General features: G+C 40.7%; 1 long non-coding RNA gene across 1 annotated transcript in view; it reads left to right on the forward strand.

Moving 5' to 3' along the window:
• LOC124777984 overlaps nucleotides 1-19,950 on the forward strand; it is a 200,062-nt gene extending 180,112 nt beyond the window's left edge. Inside the window, exons 2-3 of the long non-coding RNA XR_007015817.1 lie at nucleotides 17,858-18,011; nucleotides 19,870-19,950. This is a non-coding gene — a long non-coding RNA (uncharacterized LOC124777984). The remainder of the gene's footprint in view (nucleotides 1-17,857; nucleotides 18,012-19,869) is intronic.
• The last annotated feature ends 6,656 nt before the right edge of the window (nucleotides 19,951-26,606 follow it).

Here is a 26,606-nt window from a genome sequence, read left to right on the forward strand (position 1 = left end):
AACCAGTAACTGAATCAGGAATCTTGTACTTAGAAATTGATTAACATATGAAAGAAAAATAGGATTCCAGTAAAATCAAACTCAAAATTCAAAATAATAGTAATCGCAAAATCATTATAATTAAAATTCGCAAAGTAGAACCAACGTTCCCAAAGAATACTCCGTGTGAGTACTCTTTGAGATTCGTGAGTAATGGCTAAGGATAATTCAATCCATTGTCACTGCGTTACGAGCGTTAGCCGAAGCAGGTCACACTTTTGAATGCTCGTATATCTAGGCGCAATTAATTGTTTTTTCAGAATTGATTATTGCGATCTGCTATGACGCAGTGAAACGATACTTCGACTTCAAATATTACGTTATTTAGAATTCAGATAGAGGACTTGCATATATTAGACAGAAGTGACTTTTGATTAGATAACCTGAAGTTAACACTATTTAGGAAGTGAACACAGATAGACAACTTCATTCGTAATAACTAATGAACTGTGGAACTTGGCGATAGTTACGAAGTATATAATTTATAATTCCCCCCAACACCTGGGAAAGCTTCTTCCTCACGGCTCCGTTAGGAAGTGACTAATATTGTGTAATAAACCAGCATATCGTGTCAATTCACGCATTTATCATCCAAGTTTTACAATATTATTTATAGAGATAACGTGGTGCGATATTATTTCACTGAAGCGCTCGGCGCTTATATAGAAACTCCTTGACGTTAGGAATTAATAACACTGTTACGACTGATTATAGATTTGAGAGTACAACCAGTCTATAGGGAATTTGGTGTCGCTGGACTGATTTGAACTTATCTTTAATATTTATATAGCAATCGATAAACCATCAGTTATAAACGATTTAATTACGACATTTGGTGAAGTAAATATCTCGCACAAGTCGCGAATTTAGTTCATCAATGTTCTGTTTGTAGCGTAGATACCGATACATAAGAAATAAGTCTCGTTGCTCTACCGCTGTGCGTTAGCCAAGACCGAAGATCCGAAAGACGTTACGCCTTCTCGCAGGAAGAAGTAGCTTTGGCAGTAGATAAACTTAAGAATACAAAGGCCCCATGCCCCGATGGGATATACACAGAAACATCGAAGAATGCCAGTACATTGATCACCCCATATCTGAATGTACAAGGAAGAGTCCCTACACTCTGGAAAACGGCAAACGCAATTGTTATTATAACATCTGAAGACAGGGATCCGACAGACCCAAAAAGTTAGACCTGTCTGTCTCCGGAACACACTTGCCAAGGTGAAGCAGAGGCTCCTATGTGACGGATTACAGGCGCATGGGCGCCTTTTCGACCTAATACCCCACCAATATGGATTTAGAGAACATAAATCAATAGATGACGCCATAAACTGCGCCTTAAAAATAGTGGGCAACACGATAGAGAAATATGCAGTCTCTGTACTTACTGGTATTGTCAGAGCCTTCAATAATCTTTGGAGGCCGTCACTGTTTGCTAGGCTAAGGGAAATTCGATTGCCTACTGCCCTGTATTCCAGCTTTATGGACTACTGCAGAGAACGAATTGTAGAATGGAATGCAGGGACACAGAAGGTGGTTAAGAGAATAGCCAAGGGTTGCCCACAGGAATAGATCTGCGGGCCGATTGTGTGGGATGTAGCAATTGAGCCCCGTTTGGTCATTTTGGATAGGGACACTCGTACAGAAGGTGTCGTCGCCTATGCGGACGACCTTTTGGTTGTAGTTTCTGCACGGTCCAGACTGTAACTAGACAACAAATGTACACAAACATTGCAGACGATCAGTTACTGGTGTAATCATAAAAAATTGAAAATAGCAGGAAAACAGTTCACTTGTTGCCTTAGGACATATTATTGAGAAATCAACCACAAAACTGAATAGCATAAAGATACAAAGGAAGCAGGTTTCAAGATACTTAGGACTTTATTTAGATTGACGGGTCTTCTTCAATGAACACACAAAACTGACTGTAGACAATACCGCTAAAATCAAGCATAAACTTGCGAGATTAAATTCAATACAGTTCAGACTATCAGATGCGGACTTATCATACAGCGTTATTTGAATCCATTGCATGCTTCGCTTCTAGTGCCTGGGCACATCGTCTTTCATTAGCGACCATCAAAACAATAGCCAGGAGAGGACAAAGAATAATACTACTTAGGATATCCGGAGCCTTTAGCACAACTCCAGTGGAGGCCCTGTACGTAGTCTTATGAACATGTCCAATAGACCTCACTATTCGTTATAGAGCTGCCTCATATTGGTTGAAGCAAGGTGAACTAGAAACAATGATTAAATAACAAGAGAAAAATGCAAACCAAACAACACTTACACAAATGGAAAATAGACACGTGACAAAGAGAATGGGAGACATCACATAAACGGCGTCGTGTCTTCTCCTTCTCTCCAAATATGTCAGAGAGCTAAGACTAAAACATGTGGATCCTTGTCATGGCGTATCTATTCCGTACGGGGCCAAGGCAAACCGTGATATGTACATGTGGCAATCGAGGAACACCTGAACATATTGTACTAAGCTGTAATTTACTAGACCACGCAAGATCTGCTATGAGAGACGACGATATCTGCACAATTCACCGTGGTCCCGATAAATGGAATACTCTTAATAGTTTAGTTGATGCAGTGTCAAGAACACTGCTTGAAATACATAAAAATCAATATCCTACTGCCAGGACTAGAACACAGATAAATACAAAACCACAACGCAACTCATGGCAAGACACAATTTCCCACACAGGCACGGACACAGGAACAGATTGAAACGAAATTCTGATACAAACGTTGCAGAAGGGCTACATTCATTATGACACGGTTAATAAGATCCTAAGACTGATCGAGACACACAAATTTATATACATGTTTCCCTCTCTCGGCTCACAACCTTGTAACTTCACTTGCTACGTGTGTACTATGTGTACCATTTTTATAAACTATCATTTATGTGTAATCATTCTGTATACATCCATATAAACGTAACATACAAACCTATTTAAAAATATATGAAACATATGTATTTAGTCTTAATTAGTTTAATTAATTAAAATTATATTTTGAAATTTTGCATCCTATATCTCAACGTGATGTCTGACATTTTATACATTTTGTCAATTTCCTTTCCAGTACATTTATAGCACTAAAGTTATATTACTCACATGGAATCTCCATTACTTGTTCCAAATTGTAGTATTTTTAACCATTTGCTGTTTTTAATTACTCGTATCTTTATCTAAAATTTTATAACACGACATTTGTATTTTGATAAATATGTTTCTAATCATTGTTGATCTTGATATTGTAACGATATCCTTCATTAGAATTCCATATAGAGAAATTTTTGGGTATGTACAACTTATAGCTCTGTGAACAATTTTTTGCATTTAAAGTTATACACAAGTAAATCTAGCTTAAGTTAGTTCTAAATATTTTTCCAATTTCATTTTCTACCGTTATTTCTATGATTCAACATATTTATATTGTTTCCATTAATTATCTGGAATTCAAGCATCACTTACTTCATTAAATAGAATAAAAACACACAGAGAAACAGCCACAACAGAATAACCAGAAACAGGTCCGCCTCCTCGTGGCGGCGGCAGACAATGGCATGGCTGCTTGTCAAACTAACACAACTTGTGAGCAGCCATTATGGCTAAGTGACCCATATGCTGTTTGGCTTGTTACTTGTTTTAAGTAGCACACGACCCAACTTGGTAATCCAGGTGGTGGGCTACTCTGTAGTGTTTAATTGAAAAAAAAGATTCATTTGTCATAGAATTCCCCTTTCCTTACTGCAATTTCTATGTGACCTTAGAGAGTACACTGTTCATCCAGGTGTCACTGATCAAAGTATCTCTAAAAAGTATCTTTTTCAGTAAAATATATGTCGATTATTGTGCAACTATCTTGAGCTGCACCTACGAGTACCACTAATAGAAGATTTCAAGTAGTTTGCCACATTAATTTTCTAGCATATCTCGGCTGTTGACGTGCACTAAAAGTAACAAGCCATCATCATATGCAACAACTACTGACTGCTTTGGGTAGTGGTCCCAAGCTAACGCTGACACTTAGACTGCAAACAGAGACCTGCGTGCATCCTTTCGTAATGCCAGGTGGTTACGATTAACATATAGCTAATGACGGAGGTTCTGTATCGGCTGTAATTATCGTATGGCAGCGGAACTTGCTAGATATGCTAATGAGTTTACCTGGAACCCATTTATGCTGCAAAAATATTAGTTACAATTTTGGCCACCTGGTGTAAATCTGACATGTACGTTGTTTCTTTGATTGTGCGACTTCCGTGAAACTGTTTTATGTAAACGGTAGTGAAATCTGGTTTCGCAGGATAGAGTGGATCAGGTTATGGTTGTGGAGGGGGCTGTAATTAGTTACTGTCAGTTGCACAAAACACACAAATTTTTATTTTCCTAAGAACCACTTAATTACATATTGCCTTAAAAGGATCAAAATAAAACAATGTGGCTGAACGCCTAGTTAAGAAAACTTGAGATACCTCCTGGGTTAAAGGCCCAAAACCACACCAAAAAGAAGAACGGTTGAAGGCCTGAACACCAGTTATAAAAAATTGCTTTGAAGAGTACACAAGTCTGAAGGCCTTACTTAAAATAATATATCACGTAAATACTCGGATCAAGGCTACACACAAGACATCGAACAACTTAGGGCTTAGGGCCTGGATAACAAGAATCTCAGCTAGAGCAAATTTTTAAAATGATTCGTTTTAAACAAATGAATCTTCAAGTTTTAATTTAAGACGGCTGAAGGCCTTATATTAAAATATTTCACGTAAAAGCTTGGCTGAAGGCCACACACTGGACATTAAACAACTCAGGGTTTAAGGCCTGGATAACAAGAATTTCAGACAGAACAAACTTTCAAAATTTAGTTTTTAAACAAATCTATCTTCAAATTTTAATTTAAGTTTGCTGAAAGCCTTATTTCAACATTAAAACAAACTAAATTAATAGTCGGCTGGAGGCCTCGCACACGACTTCAGACTAAAATGAAAACCACAATCTGAAACCAACAGAACAGTGGCGCTCAGACGTGTTCCAAGGGTCGGCCTGAGGAGGTAGCTCTAACATAAGGTGAGGTGAGACAGGCAGCCAAGAGTAAGGTTAAATAATCGGATGACAACCCGACACAGGGACAGCTGAAGGACCGACCAACAACCTAATCAGTTCCCTTCCATCATACCAACGGCACGACAACGGAAGATACTAGCAGCACTACGTCTTCAAAATTGGCGTCTAAAAACAGCCAAGGCACAATAACCCCTCTACGAAAAAAAATGAACTAAAACGCTGCCGAAGTACACGGCGAGGAAAAACACATTGCCGGAAAACTACGCTAACGACCAGGGCAGGTAACTGGGGCGTTAACGGCCACAAGGCAGAAAATAACGCTGGTGCACTTCACTGATAAGTAACAACCAACGTAATAGTTAAAGACAATACAGGAAGACGGCTGCAAAATTTCGCCCACTCCAACACACCATACGTTGCTGCTAGCTGGAACGGCACAGGAAGCAACAACTGGCAATGAAAGAAGAGATGTAACAGCAGTTGATGTTCCATAACAGGTTAACTGTTCACGCAACTTCAGTGTCCAGGTTCGGTGGGCAACGAACTTTGTAGCTGTCGCAGTTAGCGCCTCACAATCCGACCGTGCATGCACGCCGCCAGCGATCCCGACCTGATCACGCGCCGCGGGGGACTTCCTCGCTGCTTTGTCTCAGCCGAACACCACCACCACCACACGGAAATATAGCGGCCACACCAAAGATGGTACAGAAGTACTAGTGTCGATAAGCGCTGCTGTTGCCACTGACAGAGGCAAGTCAGCAGCTCATTATGGTAGTAACCGAGGGAGAAATAAGACGCCACTCGATTGTGACAAAATTCCAAAGAACAAACGGCATCAACGCCAGCCGGCCACAGCTCAGGCAGCAATACAGTGCTGCATTGATAGAGTATCGCTGACTGAGTGGTCTGAGGATAGGCCTGATGTCATTAAATGGTTTGAAGACGATGATAATGAAATTCGAAAACATGGGTGAGCTTGGTGTGGCACCTGAAAGAGGAAGGCGTTCTTTGCCGGTGGAAGTTGTTGGCGAGGTTGCTGTTGCTGTTGCTGTAACTGACCATGCAGCATGTACCTCGGGTAGTGCTAGTGCTCATGAAGGGTCACGAGAATTGTCCATCCAATTTTGCTGTCTATTTTTCACTGGCATGAATACAAGATCCAGACTATAGAAACTGAAGCCACATGATCTGCAGCAACGTTCTGAATTTGCTCTTCGCTCTCTGACACGATAAAGTAAATGACATGTAGCCAGGCTATATTTTGTGGCAGTACGAGGTACATTTTACATTACAGGTTGCAGCGAAAACATAGAACTGCCGAATTTGGGGTTCTGTTAAAACACATGTTGCCACTGCACTCTTCATATGGGACTGCGGGATGTGGATTTATTCTTGGTAGGTTTTTCTTTGAAGGCAATACACCTAGAGGACCTGTCAGATGAATCGTGGCATCTGCATGTTATCGACACCACCTTGTAGAGTATGTGATTCCTGCTTTGCAAGAACGAAGCTTATGAAGCCACTGTTTTTGTGCAAGATGGGGCACTGTCTCATGTTGCTCGCCCAGTGAAAGATCTGCTTATATGCAACGTTCCAAAAATGTGCTGTCTCCAGAGGTTTTCCAGATGCATGGCCTGCAAGATCACGTGACTTCAATCTTGTGACATTTGGCTCTGGGGATATCTAAAACAACACATTTACCAGGGACACTTTCAGTCTCTATTTGATTTGAAAGCCACTATACAGGAACACATTATCAGATTTCACTGATCACGTCACTTTAATGATGCCCGTATCTCATCAGCATCTCCGTTGCTCATCTTGAACAAACTGAATATGAGGCAGTTAATAATAAAATCGTCACTATTCCTTTCTCAATTGTTTGAACATTTCTGCCCATGTCCTGTTCCTAATCCATTACATTCGAAACATTTCTATATGTCTTTCTTTTATTCACAGCACCAAATTAGCACTTGGTGGCCGAAACTGGAACTAATTTTTTTCCAGCGTAATTCGGTTCCTCTTTAGTGCATTAGAATGTCCACCAAGTTTTGCTGTCATACGATAATTACAGCATATGCACGATATCCGTCAGTTGCAGCTCTTTAATTATAACCACCCACTTTAAAATACCAGGTAGCGCTAACTGACTTTAACCCATACCTCACGATGTGTGGTATCTCAAACAGCGGGAGAATGTTCGAACTGCCTCTCCAAGATCAGTTGTGGCGGAATGCTTCTATACTCCTCCCACCCATCTTCCTTAATTTGCCAACCCTACTATGTTTTGCTGACGGTTGCATTGTCACATCTTTGTTTGTTGTTGGCACGTGTTACTGCCAAGTGTTAGGATATCCTACAGTGCACATCGTGAACTCTGCACCTGTTTTCTTCATCACAGCAAAGTGTAGTACAAAATGTGTTTGCTTCAATGTGAAAGGTTTAACTTTCCAATGTCTGATGAAATTGTTAACCAGTATGGATTCAGGTGTAAGTGACATAGATCAACAAATAGAAGAAAAATACGATGGTTTTATGACAGCCAGTGGTTACAGTCCTGCCGTCGAACAAGAGCATCATTCAGAGGAAGAACTTGAGGGCACCTGTGATGGGGGTTTATCTGTTTCTCCAATAAAATAATTAAACTGTTAGGTAAAATCAAATGTGTTCAGAGTGGTAATAAGAGAAATATATACCCCAGCAATAAATGTCAATTTTGCAGATTATATTTTTGTACGCATCAAGTGGAAATTTTATGTACAAATTTAAACCATTCAATTTGTTTGTGGAAATTTGCTTGCTACAGAGATGGCATAATTTTTCAGAACGTAAAATTCGGTTCTCTAACAGTCCATTTATGTGTACTGTTTAAAAAAAAAACACACAAAAGTATGTGACTTTGTGTGATATAAAGTAAATGCTACAGGCTTTATTTAGTGCAATTAAATAAACAGGAAACATTTAAACAACGCTTAAATAACTGTAAAATATTACATAATCTAAAATTAAAAATTTCAAGTGATTTTTGCCGTAAATATCGATTAAAATATAGACCTCACCCCATAATATACAGCAGTCGGATGTATACAGCATTCGATGTTGGAAGAAATTTGTGAGATGATCTTCGGATATAGCTCTATTGAATGGTTATGACGTCAGTGTCTACCTGAGAAACAATACAATCACGCTGCAGTCACCAGTAAATAGTCAGTTCTCTTCGATAAGGCGTACCAGTGTACTGAAATATGCCCGATACAAATGAGGATATTTAGTTTATCCCTCGTTGATCAGTTACGATAAATAATTTCAGCACCACATGGAATACTATGATCTCTGTACAAGAACGGTAGATACGTTAAGGTTGATCATGTTTTGTCAGATTCTCGTATCTTTACTTTTTAGCGTTGGACAGAGTTTGATTTGATAATAACCATCAAGTGAAGAAATCAGTGTACAAAATTATTAGTGTCTATGGAACCTTTTACTGTAAGAAGGCGAAGGAGCTCAGTTACTCTTCGAGGGTTTAAAGGGAGGTAACTGAAAACTTATTAATTGCTCCCTGACTTGGACTGTAACAATATAACCGCTTGCGCAGTACTTAAAAATTAAGCGGATATAATTCTCACCCTTTCCGATAGCTTGCAGTCTTCAACTTTCCGATTTCACGGTTGAAACCTAAAAGGTATAGTAATTTTCTCCAGGTCAGCTCAACACATAAGCCCTCTATCTCCCGCATACCGATCTAAAGCGACACATGTATTTTTTTATAGATCGTAAAAATAACTCTAATCATGAAGTATGACTCTAGAAAATAACCCGTTCGTACCTCTCTCGCTAACGTCAATTCCATTTGTGTGCTGCGACTAACGATTCCATCGAGAATCATCCTCAGATTATGGGCGTAACTGATTTTCAAACATATTAAATTCTTTTTCTCTCACTAAGCAGTTAATAAATTTCCTATCCCCCTCAGTAAACGTATATTAAGTGAATGAAGAAATGAAGATCTTAACCTTGAAAATGACACAAGGCCATTAAGGACCACTCGGACACACATGTTAGGACAAACTCACAGAACATCATCTGGGGGGAGCGGTTTAAACTGCAAACTGAACGTATAAATACTCTTACAGTACTATCAACACTGAAGAAACTAGATGGTACTGCCACAAGAGGCTGGAGGTGCACAGCACAGTATCTCCTCAACAAACTACTCCCTGACGATGACCACACTCAGGACAATCAACTGCACACCGATCTTCGTAGACTACTTTATGACGATACGGAAACGAAGGTATCACCATCCCATTTGCTCGTGAGGAAGCTGCACTGGCGTTATCCAAGATAAAGAACAAAAATGCTCCGGGCGCTGACGGCATCCACCCCGAAACCTTCAGACAAGTTTCTCCACTTATCGTACCATACCTGACAGAGTTACTGAATGATGATTTACGTGAAGGACGAATACCGAATATGTGGAAGACAGCAAATGCAGTTATAATTAAGGAAGTGGAGGACAAACACCCGACTGATGATAAGACAAACGGACCAGTATTCCTCATTAACATTGTGGCAAAAGTATAGCTGAGATTGCTGTGCCACAGACTTCAGTCTCACTTGCATCTCTTCGGCCTTAGTCCACATCAGTTTGGTTTTCGACCACATAAATCAATCGACGACGCATTAAATAGGGCCATAGAAATGCTACAGACAATACATGACAAATACCCAGTAGCAATCCTAATTGAAGTAGCTGGTGCTTTCGACAACCTTTGGTGGCCGGCGCTGTTTGCAAGACAGAGAGAGATAATAGTTCCACTTGCTCTATACAGCAACCTTAGAGATTATTGTAAAAACAGGATAGTGGAATGGAAGACTGGCAGCCGAAAAGTTATAAAGAGCATAACAAAGGGTCGTCCGCAAGGATTCACATACGGACTAATTTTCTGGGACATAGCCACAAAACCTCTACTGAATACACTAGAAGACAACGGGATGATTACGTACGCTGATGACCTTCTGCTCATGGTATCTGCAAACTACAGCTCCCAATTAGGGGGGAAAGCAACGCGGCTCCTCGCGTTCATCGGTGAATGGTACACGAACAACAACCTCACAGTAGCAACAAACAAAACTGTTTACCCACTTCTAAGAAGTACGGTGAAAATAAATCGAGTTATAAAGATCATCAACATATCTATAAAAAGGAAAGCTGTGACAAGACACCTTGGCATTTATATTGAAGAACATTTACGCTTTAACGAACATGCCAGACTGACAAAAAAGCAATTAAACTTAAGCACAAACTTACAAGACTGAGCACTATAAGATACAGACTACCCCCTCAGACAATGAGGACATGTTTCACAGCACTCTTTGAGTCAATAAATTGTTTTGCAGCTAGTGCTTGGGCACATCGATTATGCTTTGGTACGCATGAAACCATTGAGAGGCGAGGCCAGGAGAGTGTTCTACTCAGCATTTCCGGGGCTTTCGGCACGACCTCGATTGAGGCACTGAGCGTGGTACTGGGAGGTGTCCCTATAGACATTACAATTCGCCACAGAGGAGCTGCATACTGGCTGAAGAGGGGAAGACGCGACAAAATTAAACAAGTGGAGAACTGATACAAAGGTTCTACAACACTAAATCGAATCAATCTGAAAGTGTCACTCTCTATGTAGCTGTTTGTAATACGGTTTCATAGCATCTGATACAATCTGAAGATATGGCATTTCCTCTTTTTTTCGCTGCATCAGGCGCGACTGGCTCGAAGTTTTACCGAGCCCTCGCACATGATGTAGCTGACTATGACATTCTAAATTTACTTCCAATTTTCACTGTTACCTTAAGTTTGGAAACACAATATGACCCAAGTAATCAACACATTAAATTAAGTATCACCACTGTCAAGACAACAAATGTAATATATGTAACAATGCACGCAGAAGGTATAAAGGGAAGAATTGTCGCATCATATCTAAGTCCAATTGTCATCTCTTGTTTCTTCCATTAAATACACTTTTAATAAATTTAAAATATATCCAAAACCTATTATGTATCTTATTTATTATCGTTAGCTAAGTTAGCAACAAGTTTAAACAGAATTGAGTATATTATGTATATATTCTGCTACGTATTTTTAAAAATTTGTGCTTTCACAAAGTTTTCAACCAAAAAATGTACTAGTAATAAAACTGAATTTGTGTGATAAAATATATAAAATCACACAATGTACGACCTGCTACATAATAACAGGCAGCAGGTCTTTACTCGACAAATAAATAAATTAAAAATAAATAATAAATAAATCTCTGTCTTCCACTACAGTTTTTGCTCTCTACAGCTCCCTCTAGTACCATGGACGTCATTCCCTGATGTCTTAACAACGTCCTATTATCCTGTCCCCTCTTCTTGTCAGTATTTCCAAGTATTCCTTTCCTCTCTGATTCGGCGCAGAACCTCCTCATTCCTTACCTTATCATTACATTTGATTTTCAATATTCGTCTGCAGCTCCACGTCTCAAATGCTCCGATTGTCTTCTGTTCCGGTTTTCCCACAGTCCATGTTTCACTACCATACAATGCCGTGCTCCAGGCATACATTCTCAGAAATTTCTTACCCAAACTAAGGCCTACGTTTAATACTAGTAGACTTCTGTTGGCTCATTTTGGTAGTGCTAGTCTGCTTTTGATGTCCTCCTTGCTCCGTCCGACATTGGTCATTTTGTTGCCGAAGTAGCGGAATTCCTTAATTTCAACTACTGCGTAACCATCAGTCCTGACGTTTCTCGCTGTTCTCATTCCTGCTACTTCATACTACTTTTGTCTTTCTTCGATGTAGTCTCAATCCGTATTCTGTACTCTTTAGACTGTTCATTCTATTCAACAGATCATATAATTCTTCTTCACTTTTACTCAAAATAGCAGTGTCATCAGCATATTTTATCATTGATATCCTTTCACCTAGAATTTTATTTCCTCTCCGGAACCTTTCTTTTATTTCCATCATTGCTTCTTCGCTGTATAGATCGAACAATAAGGGCGAAAGACTATATTCCTGTCTTACCCCCTTTTTAAAACGAGCTCTGCATTCTTTGTCGTTCACTCTTATTATTCCCTCTTGGCTCTTGTACGTATTGTATATTACTAGTCTCTCTTTATAGCTTACCCCTATTTTTCTCAGAAGTCCTATTATCTTGCACCATTTCAAATTGTCGGACTCTTTTTCCAGGTCGACAAATCCTTGTCTTGATTTTTCTTTAGTCTTGCTTTCATTATCAACCTCAACGTCATAATTGCTTCTGTGGTGCCTTTACCTTTCCTAAAGCCAAATTGATCGTCATCTAACAGATTCTCAATTAACTTTTCCATTCTTTAGTACATTATTCCTATCAGCAACTTGGATGCATGAGCTGTTAAGCTATGTGATGATTCTCGCACTTGTCAGGTCTTGCCGACCTCGGAATTATGTAGATGATATTTTTCCGAAAGTCAGGGTGTATGTCGTCACACTCATACATTCTACACACCAACGTGAATAGTCGTTTTGTTGCCACTTCCACCAATGATTTTGGAAATTCTGATGGAATGTTATCTATTCCTTCTGTCTTATTTGATCTTAAGTCCTCGAAAGCTCTTGTAAATCCTGATTCTAATACTGGACCCCCACCTCTTCTAAATCGACTCCTGTGTCTTCTTCTATCACATCATACAAATCTTCTCACCGTTATTATATAGAGGATTAACAATAGCTTATTTTAATATGTCTGGAAAAATTCCTTGTGCCAATGATGCATTACATATATTACTAAGTACATTATTTATTAAGCTAGAATAACTTTGAAAATTCTGTTTCAAATTGTAACACCATATCAGTTTTAGGTTTTCAGAATTTTTGTAACTCCGTTATCTTCAGTGAAGTGTATTGGTAGTTAAACTTTTGTGGAATGATGTTGTTAATATACACTATTGCCTTTTCAAATAAACTGTTTAATTTTATGATTCTGATATGTTTAGAATGCGATTGTTACAAGTACTTGCAAGTTGTGAATTATAATTGCAAATTTGTCATTTAGTTTGGTCGTTGTGGTATCGTGCAGAACGACAGGTTGTCCTGCCTCCCTTTTACAATACCCATATAGTTTTTATCTCCCTACTTACATTTTTAATTTCTATCAGAGTATACATGTTTCTGGACATTTTAATAAATTTCCTTAAATATTAGAGTAATTTTGTAGTATGGAAGTAATGTCGGATCTTGACTTGTGGCATTTATGCAAACATCTCTTTCCCTCTTACAAAACATTTTAATCCTTGGTTTACTTTTTTTCTAATGGACTTTCTCGGAGGTTTTTTGGAAAAATACTTTCAAATATCCTTATAAATTTACAGTGAAATTTATTGAATTTTACCTTAGCATCTCTTTGTATATATACCGTATACTGCAACATTTCTTTTACTTTTTCTTAAAACACTACATCCTGTTATTGTAATAACCCTTACTGCTTTGTATGATTATGCCTCAGAGCTGTAAACTGCTACATAATTTACTTACATTAACTTGTATCATGAACAAATAGTCCATTAACACTTTGGTACACATAAATTGTTTCAAACTGAATACCACCTTCAAAAAAGTTTATCTTACTCCATATGAGTTGGAGGGATGATAGTTTAACTCTTCCAGACCCACTGGCTACAACTGTGTACACTAATTTTTACTGTCTCTTAGTTGTAGCAGAAGTATTTTTACACAGTGGAAACCTCACTTATACATTTGTCAATGTTCAATCTTTTTATCATGTACAGCTGCTGCCAACAGTTAAGACTTCGCTATAAAAATATCAACACGTCAATGTAGCAGTGTGCAGCAGCTTGTAACTGCCAGATACATGGAAAAGGTTGTAAAATATTCCACAAATAATTGAGATGCTAGGTGCAAATGTTGTTTTATATTTGTGGTACGTGAAGTTCAAAATTCAAATACCAGTCAACCAAAGTAGTCGTAGTTCGGCGCAGCGCTACAAAATTCTTGAGAAAATCAGAAGAAAAGATGGAAAATAATCACTTATGGAATTTATTCACTGATTGTGAATTCTTTGACTGTAGTTGAAACATTTCCAAGAATAATAAAATACGTGAAGTTAAAAAAAAGAACTTACGGTATTTATTCACTGATTGTGAATTTTTTGACGTCAGCTGTATTGGATATAGATATACTACCTGTTCGTGAGAGATGATTTTTGCAGTTATTTCACGCAGTGTTGCTTGTCTTTTAGCATTGATGTAGTAACCAAAACCAACTACGGGAACGCCTTGGGCTGCGGATCGGAGCCGCCAGGCGGGGAAGCCGCCGGCGGTGGAGCACGCACCACCGGGTAAACACAAGGACGAGTGGGACAACAGGCCAACGACAACTGACAACAACCGACCACGACCGACTATGACCGACACAACTAGGAAGTGATAAACAACGGAGGCTTGTGGAAACCACAACACACACAGTAAATCCACTCGGAACCAGAGCCGGGCAAACGTCAACAACGAGCAACGACCAGAACGCAGTACCTCCACGATAGAAACGCAGTCCAGAGCGAGTACCAGGCTGACTGGACTAGGTTTTTTTTTTTTTTTTTTTTTTTTTTTTTTTTTTTTTTTTTTTTTTTTTTCTTTATTGTATTTCAATTCCCCATCGGGGCGGGCTGGCAGCAGCATATGCGCTGCTCTTCAGCCGAAAGACATAGAACAAAACAAGAGAAGACATTTAAAAACAGCAAAGGAGAGAAGAAGGCGAACATAGATATAAAAAGGGAGAACATCATGGAAGGCAATATACAAAAAAAAAAAAAAACGGGGTGACTGTAAAATGGAGATAAAAAACTGTTTAAAAGTAGCACACACAAAAAGCCACACACTGCGACGATTAAAAGAACACAAGGCACAGTATGACTGGAGCATAAAGGTGTTGACGGATGGCATAGCACACAGCGTAACACTGACGGCGAACCTCAAGGCAGTACACAATTAAAATCACACCTCTTGACGCACACGGGAAACAGCACGAAACACAACACTGACGTGGCACACTGATGATGAGCAATACAGAGGATCTGCCAGGTTCAAGGAGATGAGGGAGACCTGAAGAAGGGAGGGAGGGGAAGAGATGGGGGAGGGGAATGGGGGGCGCTCGGAAGAGGGCCAGGTAGGGAGGGACGTGGGAAGGAGAGAGGCAAGTATGGGGGGCAGGGTCTCAGGGGAGGGGGGGGATGGAGGAAAATCCGCTCTGGGAGAAGGAAGAAAGAGGAGAAGGGGGCCCTGGGGAGGGGGGGGGGGAACAAGGCCGGGTTATAGTTGGAAGGAAGGGTATATGTCACGGCGAAGTTCGTCATCTGGGAGGGGAAGGCGTTGGAAATTGCCCTGATGAAGGAGATGGAGGGTGTGGAGGTGGAGAGAGGGAGGGATACAGCGATAGAGGCGCGGCAACGGGCGGGGGGTGGAGAGGAAGGAGGAAACCAGAGGGTGGGGGGGATCAACCCTGCGAACAATGTAAAGGATGCGGAGATGTTGGAGGAACAAGAGGAGGTGGGGGAAGGGGATCAGTTCATACAGGAGCCGTGTGGGGGAAGGAAGGCGGATACGGAAGGCAAGGCGGAGCGCATGGCGTTCAAGGATTTGGAGAGCCTTGTAAAAGCGGGTGGGGGCGGAGATCCAGGCGACGCTGGCATAACAGAGGATAGGACGGATGAGGGATTTGTAGGTGTGGAGGATGGTAGAAGGATGCAATCCCCATGTCCGGCTGGACAGGAGTTTCAGCAGGCGGAGGCGGGAATGGGCTTTCTGCTGGATGGTCAGGAGATGAGGGGTCCAGGTGAGGTGTCGGTCAAGGGTGAGGCCAAGGTATTTCAGGGTGGGGGTGAGTTGGATAGGACGACCATAAAGGGTGAGGTAGAAATCTTGGAGGCGAAAGGAGCGAGTGGTACGGCCTATGATGATTGCCTGGGTTTTGGAGGGGTTGAGACGGAGGAGCCACTGATTACACCAAGTGGTGAACTGGTTAAGGTGGGTTTGGAGGGTACGTTGAGACCGTTGAAGGGTAGGATAGAGAGCCAGGAAGGCGGTGTCATCAGCATATTGGAGAAGGTGAACTGGTGGGGGTGGCTTGGGCTGGACTAGGGCAGAGCGGGTCCCTATATACGAAACCGGAGGGAGCGGCTATTGGCCGCTGTCTGCACGTGGCTTACTGGTGGTGCCCTCGCTGCGCGAGAGCCACTGCGCAGAATAGCCGCCGTGGAGGCGGAGCCCTCTATGGGTTGACCACGTCCATTTGTTCTGGCGCGTGTTCGACTTCCGCAGCGGAAGGTACTAGAACTGACAACTCTACACAAATGCCACAGCTCTCGAACATTACGTGATGGTCGTCGACCAATGCGTTGTCAGTGATGAGAGGAAATATCTGAAACATGGTAATCTCGGCACATACTTCACACTGTGAATCTCGCTATATTGAATTCCCTAATGATCTCCGAAGTAGAATGGGCCATGCGTCCAGCTCCAAGTACTGTTCCGCGTTCAAAGTCTGTTACTTCTCGTCGTCTGGCCATAAGCACGTCGGAAACATTTTCTCATGAATCATCTGCGTACAAATTACAGCGTCATCAATGCACTGCCCTTCTGTAGCTTGTTGACGCGATGCTACCGTCATCCGTATACGTGCAAATCGCTGTACCATGACTTCTGTCTCCTCAGTGCAATTTGGCCTGCTTGCCTATGCAAAGTAACTTTCCTTGTTTTGACGCATTTAGAATTGTTTTGCAGCAGTACCAATACATCACCACTGCTGTTACTAATAAATAAATATGTGAAAACCAAGTGTACTCTTTTGTAATATTAAAGAAAAAAGTAAATAGCAGCGTCATATCAACGTCTCGTGACTGTTTTCGTTTAACGTTGGCGATATGCGCGTTATTCAACGTTAACTCCATAGGTATTCTTATTCTGTGGCTGTTACCAAAGAGAGATGACCAAGTTCATTGAAGACTTCGACCGATGCAAGGTTATTTTAATCTCTGTAAACACCCAAGGCAAAGCGGTTATTGAGCAACATTAGTGCGATGCAGTTTGAAACAGCTGCAAACAAGTGTGATGTATGTTGTGTCTCATGTACAAACTACCAAATGGAAAGATGGAATTAATTGCAACTTACAAGATTTATTCTGAAAACTAGGTGAAACAAAACTCAATGTCATCACTCGTGTTCAGGTCTGAAGCCAAAGTTCATCTCCTGTGAACACCATATATATATATATATATATATATATATATATATATATATATATATATATATATATGACACTAAGTATAAAACGTGGAATCGGATCCTACAGATGGTAACTCTGTAGGATCCGATACCATGTTTTCTATTTAATGCAATATACATATGTATCTCTCAAGTGACACACTATACGTTGTTGGATTATGATATTTTAAAAAGTTTTAACACAAATCTCTACAGTAGAGGGCTACTACATTCAAATGATCTATTTTAAATGGTGATTAAGTGGATAACATGCACATGTACTAGGCACAGTCTAAGACTCCCACACTGGAAATAGATAATGTGATTCTACATGATTATATTTCACTAAAATTATTTGTAAGCGTTTCCTGTAATTTTTAATTTCGTTTTAATGATACCTTATGTGTTCTAATATTGTTAACAGGTGGAATACCTTCTGAAGAAGACAGTTTTAAAACTATTGAAACCATGGTCAAGGTTTAATAAGCCTGTATTTTGCAACTGCCTTGTTGGTATTCGTAATCCACTGAAGCTCTTGAAAGCATACTTGCTGAAGAGCAGCCATGTTCAAAGACACTGTAAGTATCATGAACAGACATATATTCAATTTAGGAATAAAATCACTGCACCAAATAAAATAAAAAACAAAAAAAGAGATGGCTAATGTGACTGGTCATTAGAAGCAGGTAATCCGGCTTCTAGTCCTGGTCCAACACAACTTTTCCCGAGTCACGAATAGTTAGTACACTTAGATCTGCTGTAGTTGTCACCAAAGAAATCGCAATCAGCGAATAAATTTCGTAATAGTTACGGCAGTTGTGGACTGTCAACAATGTTTATTCCTTCAGATTTTTTTGTTTTTTGTTTTTTCTCGTTCATTTCGCTACGTACGTCATTCGAATAAAAAATTCACAGAAGTATGGTACATATATATTTCTAACTATAATTTTTATTAAAATGCACACCATCATATTTCTAATTACATATTGCATAACAACTTCCAGATTTTATTGCAAATATAAATTTTTAACTACTGATCTTTTATAAGAGAATTAAATACGGTTTAAAGTAAAGAACACTACGATTATTTTTTTACACCTTCATGTATATTACGCTTCATAGAAATGCTTGTAGAACAAGCACTATGATTTAAATTTTTAAGTTGCAAACATAGTTAACGAGCATTCTGCCACAGAAAAGACATACCTCGTGAAAAATCGCAATAAATTCAGAGAATTAAATATACTCAGGAAAGAGAACGAAGCCTTTCGCAACCGTACTGTCCCACAAAACATTGAAGGACTTCTTGCCGCATCAGTTTGGGATAAAATCTCCAACTTTCGCCGATTACCTCTATCGTTTCTGTCTGGAGCAACTGACTGTCAAAACAGCTTCTGTGGTGGCCTTATACAGAATAGCACGTAGACGGCTTATGACAGGTCGATAATTGCATAAACCTGTCGCAGATGGTGTCAACGTTTGCCGCTAATCCCGCCACCACTGTCGCCTTAGCGCGAATATTGCGACCAATAACTCTGGGTCTTCTAATCCATCGAGAGCTCGCTTCCGTGCACCACTAAGATTATATCCGCTGTCACGGTTGAAGGATTTCTCACACATTCTTCTTTTTATGCTTTTTGTTCCAGTTTCCTACACACTTGGGCTCTGTAATTAAAGAGGCTGTAGGGATCATAAGGTATCACAAAACTTTCAGTTATGAAAGCGGATGTAATCTTAGCAGTGCATGGAAGCGAGTGCTTGAAGAAGGCAAGAGCCAGAGAAATTCGTCGCAATATTTACGCTAAACTGGCAGTGATGGCGCAACTAGCGCAGACTTAGACACCATCTGCGACAGCTTTACATAGTTACCGACCATTCAGAAGCCGTCTACCGGCTGTGTAATGCCATCACAGCAGCAATTTTCACTGTCAGTTGCTTCAGACGAAGACGATGGAGGTAATCGTCGGAATCTCTAGGTTTTACCCGGAACTGGCGCGACAAGAAGTCTGAGAATGTTTTATACAATGCTAAGGAAACTTCAACACTGATTGCAATGAGAATTTTTGAGAGTTTCTTCGAAGCTCTTCTGCTGACTGATACTTGATTTGTGAATTTGGATGCCATAAAGATACAAAAATACAAAAATCAGATGTGGTGTGGTCTCCTTGTGAGATAAGGAGGATGTGCACACTAGAGAAATTTGTGCACGCCGCATCCAACCATCAGACGACTGATGACGGTACAGAAAAGAAACTTTGATCAATTTAAACAACAATTTTTGTGTACAGTGCCACATCTGAAACATTTGTTTTTTGGTGGTTTAACAAGTAGAAGTTTGTTACTACAGCAAATTGTGGGACAGAGATCCTGAGTATGTGAAAGGCAGTTGGAACACTTCATTGAGAGCTGTAACGTTACTGTTTCATGTCTCGCCAGCACAAGTGCAAGCAGATGGGGCCAGCAAATCGTCTGCAGCCGGCTGAATGCTGAACTGCAGCAGAATGATGGCGTACGTGACGACGGCAGCCACATAGCCCGTCAGCAGTCTGCCGTCCACGCTGAACAGGGAACACGCGCTGAACGTGACAGGGCAGCAGCGCAGCTGGTGAGACAGCTGGCGCAGCTGCTGGGACAGTTCATCACTGCCGCCACCTGTCGAGATGGTAACCTGTCACTGACTGCAGTCACTGGGTCACAATAAAAGTACTAATTAAAGACATGACTTATTCTTTACTTGTCTTGTAGAATTTCTAGTTATGCCCTCATTAGACGAAGCGGAAGGAAGCATGTGAGAATGATTGGCAATCAGGATCTAGGTTTGAATCTACATACATGCCCTGCAGGTCGCTGTACACTACATTGCTAGGTGACTATGCAACTGTTTCACTCCCAAACGGAGTGAGGGAAAAATGACTGCTAGTATGCCTTTCGTCCTTATGGCCCTTAAATGAAGTTGAATACTAGAGAGAGTATAATAGTTCTGCAATTGGTCACAAATGCTCATCCATATTTTGCGCCGGCCGGTGTGGCCGTGCGGTTCTAGGCGCTTCAGTCTCGAACCGCGTGACCACTACGGTCGCAGGTTCGAATCCTGCTACGGGCATGGATGTGTGTGATGTCCTTAGGCTAGTTAGGTTTAAGTAGTTCTAAGGGGACTGATGACCTCAGATGTTAAGTCGCATAGTGCTCAGAGCCATTTGAACCATATTTTGCGAAAATATCGTCCTCCCTCCAAGGGTTCCCAATGAAATTCAGTGGCCATTTCCGTGATGCTGTCATACTGATCATAAAGATTAGCAATAAGTCTTGAAGTACGCCTCTCAGTTGTGTCGATGTTTTCCTTTAATCCTACCTGGTGCAGATTGTAAGCAATCGTCCAGATCTAAGAAAGGTGACTGAAAAGCGTTCTGCTCAAAGTCTCTTTCATATGTACATTATGGTTTTCCAGAATTCTTCCAGTGTAGAGCTACTATCTATTAGCCTCCGGTATAACTGGCTTAATTAATGTTCTCGTTCTGTCACATGTAATTTTGCATTGACAAACCCAGATATTAGACTAAGGTTTATAATTTCATCAACGACTAGATTAGTTGAGAAAGATCGCAAGTTCAGAGTAGCAAACGAAACGAGGAGATGAAATGAAACAAAAATTCTGACATTGGCCACAATAAAGCATGAAATGAATTCTATGGCGACAAGTGAAAATTTGAGCTAAACTGGGATTCGAACCGAGATATGCCACTTTATGTAACTGGTCGCCCTAAACATTCAGGTGTCCAACACACATCCCATACAGCCTAGATTCCTAACTTGTTGCACAGTATTTACGTAGCGCCCTCTCTCCACTATTCTCATTGGTTGCAGCCTCACGTTGTTTCCCTCAAGAGTTCAGTAGGAGGAGTCCATCCACCTGGAATGATACAATGTCCTAAAGAACAGACACTATTCTTAATTAAGTAGCCATAAATACACTAGATGAACTGAAACAGAAATTTTGACACCGGCCACAATGGGGCTCTGAAGTCAATTCAATGGCAACCATAGAAAATTTGTACTAGCCTGGGATTCAAACACAGATTCTTCGCTTTAAGTCAAAAGTCTACTTAACAACTTTAGTGGTGTCAGCACAGTTCCCATCCAACCCATATTCTAAAACAAACTTGATGGCTATTAATATCATTTCTTTGCCGATGTACTCTCTCTTCCAAACTCTTGCGGTAATGAGCTCGAGGATGCAAGTAAAAAGACGTGTAGTGGACAAGGGGAACTATATAAGTTATGTGCAACAAGTTGTAAATTTTGGCTAGACGTGTACCGTGCTCGGACATTGGAAGAGATTAGGGCGACGGCTTTCGTGAAGGGGGATATCCATGTTTTGAGTTCTGTAATAAATTTTCACTTGCCGCCGTTGAATTCATTTCAGTGCCCAGTTGTGGTGATGTTAGAATTTCCATTTCCATTTCATTTCATCGTATGGTTTATGTTCTTTCTGACATGTCTAAAACTACAAACACCACACATATACAAAGGAGAGGAGTTTGGTAGCATCTTATTCAAAGGAATCAATCGAGCAATTGTCTTAAGCCATTTAGGGAAACTACAGAAAATCTAAATCTGGATGGGCAGATGAGGATTTGACAAAGATCCTACAACATGCAAGTCAGTTGGTCTACCACTATGAACCCTTCGTCGGTGTGACTAAGTTACGCAGTTTACCAGGGCAAAATTTATACGGTATTCGAAAATAACGGGATAGTTCGTCCTATCCATCCACACTGACCTAGGTTTATCCACATTTAAAACATACCACATACTTCATACCAAGTAGAAATTCAGCCCTAGTCACTCCAAATTCCTCTACATAAACTCAACGATGACACTTGTCAGTACTCGGCAGAGACATGAGCAAACTGTCTCACATTGGCGCTCATCCTCTCTCACAGACCGTTTATGAACATGCAGAACGGTAGTGGTCTTACCACACTTCCCAGTGATAATTCTGATGTTATATTTACCACTGATATGCACTCAGCTCCCAGGACGAAACAATGGTTTTTGTTACCAAAACCTTTAGAGTCAATATCGCATCTGAGGAAATATTCCACATGATCGGACCTTCATTAATTGTCTACAGTGTTGAACACATGCATGAGTCAGTGCTTCCAACTTTTTTTCGGAAGTGCTAGTAGAAGAAAAAGTATGTTTGCCCAGGCGTAAGTATGTGTGTATGTCGTAAATGGGGTGATTCTATAGGACGCATCTGATACACAGAAACGAAGGTAACGATCAGAATGGAAAGTTGCAGCCGATCAAACTTACGGTTCTTTTTCTCCCTTGGTTTATGAATCATACTGCCAAAACAATTTAAAGCCATATTGCCAGAAATGTGGTACAAAAAATAAAAATGATTAACATTGGAATATTATAGTAGAACTTTTTTAATTTATTGTTATTTCATCCCCCCCCCCCCACGTGGACTGTGGTGGTCTCTCAGAGGTACAATTCTCCGCTCTTCAGCCAAGGGATTTAAAAAAGATTTATAATGAGAAATAGAAATTAAATTTGAGGTTGTTTTATGTTAAATTAAAAATCAATGGCGGATAGAATAAAACGAAAATATATAGTTTTTATAAACACATCACAGGAAGATGAAATTCTGATAAAAGTACTGAAGCACTGCACATTCACTTAAAATCTGAAGGACTTGCGCTAGGGTGAGAAGTATTGCCGGAGGAGGGTGTATATTCCGTAGGATTGAGGGATCCACAGAAAGATAGGGGTTCCATAGATAGGAAAACTATAGAGATGAGAGGTAGGAGTAAAGGTGAACAGTGTGAAATACAGTCGATGAGATAGACAGAGGGTGAGGAGTAGTGTGTTATGTGAGCAGGGCAGTGGTTATGAGAGGAAAGGGATGGAGATGGATGGAGAGGGAAAAGGAGATCACTGACGTGGAGTTGGATACGTGGGGAAGAGTTAAAGTTGGTATGAGGGCAGGTGTCATCGTCTTGGAGAGGGACTCGGATGAAGTTGCATTGCAGTACAATATGGAATGAGTGTAGGTCTATTGATGGAGGGATGCGTTTGTGATGGCACGGTATCATACCAGGGTTGGCGATCAGAAGAGACAATGGGGTGGCTGAAATGGCTCTGAGCACTATGGGACTTAACATCTATGGTCATCAGTCCCCTAGAACTTAGAACTACTTAATCCTAACTAACCTAAGGACAGCACACAACACCCAGCCATCACGAGGCAGAGAAAATCCCTGACCCCGCCGGGAATCGAACCCGGGAACCCGGGCGTGGGAAGCGAGAACGCTACCGCACGACCACGAGATGCGGGCTGGGGTGGCTGAAATCTAGTTTGCAGGTAGTATAGGAGATGCAGAGGTGTTCGATGAGGAGGGCTGGAATTTGATGACATGGTATACAGCAGGATCCAGGTGGGAGAAGGTAAACGGATGTGGAAAGCGAGACGGACTGCATGACTTTCGAGGATTTGGTGGGGTGGAAATCCATGTAACAGAGGTTGGGTCGGATCTGGGTGTAGCAGATGTGGAGAATAGCGGAGGGATGTAATTCCCGATGTTGGCCTGGTAGTAGTTTTATCTTATATATAGTAGAAAGACTCTACAAGATAACATAAGATTATTTTACAGTAACCACATGGGCACATAATTTATAACTGTTGCACTATAAGACGGTCTGCTGCGAATGTTTCTCGCTGATTGGCGCATTAATAAAAAACTACAATCGAGCGAGCAACAGCAGAATTGTTTAAAGCTTGGACGTAGTGCAGCTATCAGCCTGCGGTTGTCAACTGAGCCGATAACTATGGAGCGCCCCTTTCTTGTCTGTTTTGAGCGATCACACCTGGAATTTTGTACAGAGCTTATTCCGCTTTGATTGGCTTCTGATGTGCGAGCACTTCATATTGTATACAGCGCGGTATGTAAACCAATTATTTAGCACTGAAGTAAAGTGAGGCTAGATTTTTACCTGTTTTATGAAAGTTTCGGAAGACTGTTTCCGAGAATTTTGGCTTGGTATTCAATTCTCATTTTTGTGTGTTGCTGGCTGATATACAGAGGTACCGTGTGGTGAGTGAGGTGTTGACGATTCGATTGTACTTATGCTGAGTAAACTGAACAGTAACGACCGCCGCTTTTCATGCCTATTGAATGTGAACGGGTGTTAGCTGGGAAACATTGTGCCATTCGCTAAAACAGTCTATTGAGTAAAATGTTTGAGGCTCTAGACAGAGCAAGTGTTTTCAGAATATACCAATATTATTTATTAAGTTTCATCGGTATTATTCCCAATAATACTAAACCGACTCAGTCCACTTGTCCTACCGGAGTCCTTTATTTAAGGTATTTACAGTCATCGAGTTGAAGACGTTAATAGAGGAACTCTTACTTTGAGGTTAGTTCTTCGACAGTAATTTCCGCTAACTTTGTTATGGAGCAAGTACAGCTTCTGTTTACTGGGGATGTACACACAAAGTGCGGGTTTTGAAGTGGCCATTAAAATTCATTATCTTTGAAACATTATTAAAATATTGCTTCGTACCGAGATATTGACAGGAAATACTACAATCATTAGAATAATAGTTTTTAGTGCTACCAAACTGATATTTTGTTTCCGCTGTAATAACTGCGCAACAAAATTTTCGATGAGGTAGTGCATTGTCGTTAAAAGTGGCAAGCATAGGATTCTTTTGAGAATATTTTGTATTTGTACATGACACGACGGTTATTCTAGAATGTGGTGTACACAAGTTTCTCACTTAACTAATGCAGATTCAGTCTTGCAGTTACATCGTGATTTCATTCGACTTCTGTGCCTTGTTGATGCAAGTAGCATTTTCAATCGGAGCACAGAACTTCACTATTGTCAACTACGATGTAGACCAAGTGTACGACAACCCTGCCATCCGCCGGACTACATGGGAAACTAGATGCAGATACTGCTTGCGAACTTGTTGCTCCGGTCTTGAGCATATGCCTTCGCTTGTTCGATAGCAAAAACTCACCGATGATTTCGCGGGAACTGTCAAAGGGAAAACAAAACAAAAATGCAATACATAGACGAATATATGTTTGTACGTGCAAGTCTCTTTACTGCTGAGGTTAACTGCAAAACAATATCAGGATTTTTAAGATCCTCTTTCTCTTAAAAACTTATATATGGAGCATCAGAAGTAATTTTACAAACTTCTGGTGCGGAAATTTCGCACACAAAACGTTCGTTGCAATAAGAGAACGAGTGTAGTATATTTAAGATGGGGCTGCGGCAAAATTCAGTCGAAGTGTTCGAAATGCACGGAACAATACCTACCATCGTGATTTTTCTTTACAGGAATGAATCATGGTTGGTTGGTTGGTTGGTTTTGGGGAAAGAGACCAGACAGCGAGGTCATCGGTCTCATCGGATTAGGGAAGGACAGGGAAGGAAGTCGGCCGTGCCCTTTCAGAGGAACCATCCCGGCATTTGCCTGGAGCGATTTAGGGAAATCACGGAAAACCTAAATCAGGATGGCCGGACGCGGGATTGAACCGTCGTCCTCCCGAATGCGAGTCCAGTGTGCTAACCACTGCGCCACCTCGCTCGGTGAATGAATCATGCCTTGAGTTATTATATTAATCAGTCAGCATTAATAACGGGACTGTCGGTGAATTGGATGGCCTGCACAATACCCACAACTCTACAACGACCAAAACGTTTACTCGATAACTGAAATATTGTGTGTGTCAAAGACTTACATTTACTTAAGCACAACTGAAAGACAAATATTTCAGAGTGAAATTAGGGGACAAGGGTACACTAGTATTAACTACCAGATCTCACAGAATATAAAGTTATCGGAATGCCCCTATAATTAAAAAGCAGCACCGTGTTGAGAAATGCGAGACACAGACATGGTTAAAGCTTTGGAACATCCTATGTTTGCTATACCAAATTATTAAAATGGGAAATCAGCCACGTTACAGCATATGACAGTACATTATTCTTTCTGAAACAGCGCAGTTCTAATGATGACTGTTACTGATGTAGATATTTCTAGAAAGGTCTGTGTAAAGTTTAGTCAACAGCGTTTAAACACACATATGGTCAATATGTGTTAATTAATTTAGCCTTGTTTCCAGTGGACGTTTCTGGAAGTCATG

The sequence above is a fragment of the Schistocerca piceifrons genome, chromosome 2 (assembly GCF_021461385.2).
Source record: "Schistocerca piceifrons isolate TAMUIC-IGC-003096 chromosome 2, iqSchPice1.1, whole genome shotgun sequence".
Lineage (NCBI taxonomy): Eukaryota > Metazoa > Arthropoda > Insecta > Orthoptera > Acrididae > Schistocerca > Schistocerca piceifrons.